Consider the following 5,419-nt stretch of genomic DNA (forward strand, 5'->3'; position numbering starts at 1 on the left):
CATACCTGTGTCTGTTGCCATTAGCAACGTTACAATATCGTGCAATGTGCCCGTATTCCCTGCATGTGAAACAACGGATAGCTCGCCTCCGGGCACAATACATTGTCTGGGCACATGGCGATTTGACTTGGCGCAAAACATTAACCATCCTAGCATGACTAGATCCCACACTACTATCTGTATTGAGTCCACTTACCACGGACTCATCTGAGGAATCTTCTGGCCTTGTGTTAATACTTCCAACTCCAGGGTCAGACACATTGTCCATCTCCATTCCTGAGTCGGTTCCACCATGCGACCCACAATCCTCAGACTTCTCCATGCTTACAGCCCATACATTGCCTCTAACCCCAGACACATTACTCTCCAAAGGTTGTTTCAATAACTCTGGCAATTCCCTTACAGCACCCTGTGCATGCATCAGGCTTTCAGATAAACTTTCATTTTCCTTGCACAGCTCAGTATTACACCTCACAGTACATTCATAATTTGCGCTAGCTTCAGTTGCCTGCTGGACAAGAGTTCTCAATTTAAGAATTTCCACTTTTAAATCTTCCACTTCTCCTTCCAAACTCAGCTTCAGCCTACAAGACTCCTGATATTTATCCGCTATCCACCCAGCAGCAAAAATCAGAGCATACTTGCCTTTCCTTTTGCGCCATTTTCTGGTACCGATCAGGTTTGCTACACAATTCTGGGCCTGCAGCCATGGATCAGTAGATCCCTGCATAGCCTGAAGAATGGCCGCCGTGTCCTTCAACTTTGCTACTTCTTTAAAAATACTTTCCATTGCACAAAAAACAAACACCACAATGGTTGCTACAAAAAATACAACACACTAGTACCAATTTCTAGGAGTTGTCCCAATACTTTTGGCATAGAACCTTTCTACACTGTAGTACCCGTATTAATTATGCCAAACAAGTCTACAATTCAGTGTAACAGCCACAGATATACAAACATTAAGCAGAATCATCAACTATAGGACAGATTTCACCACTAAACTGCCACTAATGTTCACACAATGATTCCTGTATCAGACTGGTCACTGCGCTATACCATAACCGAACACTAAACCGATATCCAGCACAAAACTTATCAAAACAAAATCAAACTGTACATAGAAAGGTTACAAAAAGACAAGATAACTATTCTGGACAAAACTAACATTTCAGGCAAAAACAATCAAATCGCTTTCCATAGCAAACTAACTAAGATGGCCGACAAACTTAAAGATGGCCGACAAGCATGGTCATAAAGATGGCCGACAAGCACATGGTCGTCACACAAAGGAAATCAAGATAGTGTCTACAATATCCAGCAATAAAAAACAGTTTTTAAATTTTCCTATGTTCCCTCCCCCTGAAACCAGAGCAAAACCTCCACTCTGTGGGTGATTCACAGTAACATAAAAGTTAGGAAGTTACAAAAAAACACAATACCCTGTGCTACTCAGCATACAACCTCCATACAATCAACACAGATCCACCAAAAACTATATAACAGAAAAACTGTTACCTTATCCTTACACAAATAGAGCGAAAAATGTTCTTTTAACAAGCAGAAATTTTCTCTGACGCAGCAGACAAAACTATAGTTTCTCTCCCTTTTACCTGCTGTGCAGAGAAAAAAATCTGTTGAATCCTCCTAGCTCGCCAACTGAAATAGAAATCTCAATAATTGTAATCTGCTCTCCAATATCTTTGTGTAAGGAAAGTTAAAAATCTCAACCGCAGTCAGCCAAAGGTGTTCTCATGTCAAGTGCTGAGCATCTGCCCGCCCTGCTCAGGGCATAAAAGGGGCTGGCCCAAGACAAGGATGCAGGAAGTGATGACATACAGGAAGTGATGACACAGGAAGACAAGACACCATCATTTAGAATAACATAGCCAGCTAACAAACACATGTATACAATAATCTACCATTACCACTGGAGCGAACTTTATCCAGCCTTGCTTAGTGATCAATGCCAGATAAAGTTACTATGATCCACATGCATGTTTATTTACAGTACAGTGTCATTATCTCCAGCGGCTGATCAGGCGCACTAGAGACAACAAACGCACATTCCTTTCGTTTATATTGTTCTCTTAACAAATGCATCCACGCCAAGCCAATAAATCCGCGTCTTGCGCGGGGGCCCTAGCCGGCGTCCATACATGAGCCAACAAAACACTGCTCTGCTGAACACATCAGTCTCCCCCAGCCCACAGCCCAGTGCTTAGCACATGGACCATTTGCCGATGTAGACCCCTGGGCCAGCAGCTGTGACAGGACATACACGGGAAGATATCCACTCCAATGGTTTACCCTGACACTGAGAGACATGATGACAAAACACAATATATTAAATACACATCCTAATAAAATTTCCACAACACAGGGTGCAGTACGCCCAAACAGGCGACTTGCGCACCAACCTCCTGTCAGATGGGGTGGTGCTGGCTTGCGCCTGTTCGGACTCGGTGCGCACAGGTGGAGCTGGCTGCTGCTGCCTTTACCAGTGGAGCCCCTGACACTGGGCTCACTGATGACCTGGCACACCGTTTGCCTCGGGTGCCTAACTTCCTCATCAGTGCTGCTGTCATCTGACAAGGGAGGTGGCACCCATTCTGGGTCACCCTTCTCTTCGTCCCCTGATATGTCAGACCCAAGGCCAACCTGTGGTGGACTGAGGGGAACTGCAGACGTGGATAAGATAAGATGCCTTTATTGTCACTGTACAATACAATGTAATACAATGTACAATACAATGAAATGTTGTTTGGAGAAATCCTAGATGCCATGGACAGAGGAACAAGAACTGACATTTAAACTAAAGCATTACACTAGAAAAAAACAAAACATTGCACTTGAAAGCATTACTATTCACAGTTCACAGTATATATGTAGGAAGTGCTTATGAGTATATATACACACTGATTCAGACACCACTGCGGACAAGAGGTCATCATGGGTTCATGAATGCAGCAGTCACTTTCAGTCTGTGGTAGTTTCTATCCTAGGAAGGGGCAATAATCTCAGAGCATTTAGGGGACTGATTGTTTTGTGGTAAAAGCTGTTCTTCAGCCTAGTGGTGCGGGCATGTAGGGCTCTAAGACGCCTACCAGAGGGTAGTGGAATGAAAAGGCTGTGGATAATTTTTGCCCTGTTGCTGCAGCGAGCAGTGAAGATGTCACCCAGTGATTGTAACTGAGTACCAGTGATTCTGCCAGCCATTCTGATGCGCTTGAGGGTCTTCTTGTCCTCAGAAGAGCAGCCGGAGGACCACACTGTAAAGCAGTATGTGATAACACATTCTATGGTGCACCTGTGAAAATTGACTAGCAGCTGTTTTGGGAGTTGTGCTTTCTTCAGACTCCTCAGAAAATAAAGCCTCTGAAGGCCTTTTTTGGTAATTTCTGTTGTGTTTTTTTATCCATGACAGGTCCTGACTAATATGAACTCCCAAGAATCTGAAACTTTGAACTATCTCCACGTTTCCACCATTAATGCTAATGGGATGGTGTCCATTTCGTTTCTTCTTCCTAAAATCCAGAATTAGCTCCTTTGTTTTCTTGGTATTGATTATGAGGTTGTTGTTCTTACTCCATCTCTCTAGGTTCTCAACCTCTTTCCTATAGGCTGTTTCATCATTGTTGGAGATTAGGCCTATCACGGTCGTGTCATCTGCACATTTTATAATGGTATTGGTAATGTGAATAGGTTTACAGTCATTTGTGAAGAGGGAGTAAAGGAGAGGGCTCAACACACAGCCTTTCGGTACCCCTATGTTTAGTGTTAAGGATGAAGAAAAGTGCTCGCCCATGCTTACGATTTGTGGTCTTTTTGTAAGAAACCCTAACCTGGCTCCGCTGTCCCCTAGCTGATGCCTGGGTATGACTAGGTGTGGGGGTTCTGTGGCTGAAACCACCCACACCAGTTGGAAGGGATGTCACTGGGGTACTGACAGGCGATACCCCCTCCTCCTCCATCCCTTCCAAAAGGTCCTGACCATGAGGGGGACTGAACTGCAATTCACTCTCCTGCATTACCTCCCCCAAAATGTCCCTCTCACTGTCGCTGTCAAACAGGAGCAGGGTAGATTCTTGGTTTTTACTGCAGGAAGTTGAGTGCTGCTGCTGCTCAGAGCCGGGCAGAAGACTCCGTGCCACTGGCTTGTGCCACGATAGCCACTACTGCCTCGGCGTCCGGAGTAGAAATGGGGCGGCTGCCATGCCCAAAGAAATCACGAATGAGGGGAAGGTCCTTGACACCTGCACCCGCCCCTCCGTGGGTAGAGGAGCGGCCCCGTGCTGGCGGCGGTCCAGCACTGGAACCAACTCCCCTACCATGGCTGCCTGAACGCCCATGTGCACTCATACTGTGTTGTTTATATTATATATGCAGAACAAAAAATAAAGAAAATAATTAGGGAAATTGGGGAAAACTTTATTGGGATGGGGACAATGGGACAAAAATTGTATGAAATATACTAGAAACACTAACACGCTAACAGTAAAAGCCTTTTTTAATTTTATTTCAAAGAAAAAAGACACATACACTAATGCAGATAATAATCACTACAACAACTGAACCCTAATAATCAATTTTTTTTTCTTCTTCACAGATGCAAGACACAGAAACTAATCCCTACACAAACTAAACACTAACAATAAAGGACTTCTTTTTTTTTTTTTAAGAAAAAAGACGCAGACACTAACGCAGACAATAATCACTACACCAAATAAACGCTAATACACTAACAATCTAAGACTTTTTTTTATTTATTTTAACAGATGCAGCAAGACACAGACACTAAACCCTACACAAACTTAACACTAAAACACTAAGGGACTTTTTTTTGTTTTTGTCTTTTTTTAAAATGCAAGGCACAGAAACTAATCCCTACATAAACTAAACACTAAAACACTAACAATAAAGGACTTTTTTTTTTAAAAGAAAAAAGACGCTGACACTAAAGCAGACAATAATCACTACACCAAATGAACCCTAATACACTAACAATCTAAGATTTTTTTGGGGGGGAGTTTTTTCTTTTTTTTCACTGACAAAAGACGCAAACACAAACTAAACATTTAAACATTTCCTACATTCTGGACATGAACTGTTTTTCCAATGTGAGTTCCATGATGTGAAATTGGATTAGACTTTTGGGTAAAACATTTTCCTTATACAGTGCATGAAAATAGCTTCACTTCTTTGTAAATTCTGAACAAATTCTGAACAAAAACAGACTGATTTATGGGTAGAACATGCCCCACATTCTTGGCATGAAAAATGGCTTTTCCCCTTCTGTGAGTTCTTTGGGGTCTAACAAGGTTTGAGCTATGACCATAAAATTTCCCAAATTTTTGGTATCAAAATGGCTTCTCTCCTGTGCGAGTTCATTGAGGTTCAACAATTTGTGATTTAAAAG

This window comes from Bufo gargarizans, chromosome 1 (genome assembly GCF_014858855.1).
Source record: "Bufo gargarizans isolate SCDJY-AF-19 chromosome 1, ASM1485885v1, whole genome shotgun sequence".
NCBI classification, from domain to species: Eukaryota; Metazoa; Chordata; class Amphibia; order Anura; family Bufonidae; genus Bufo; species Bufo gargarizans.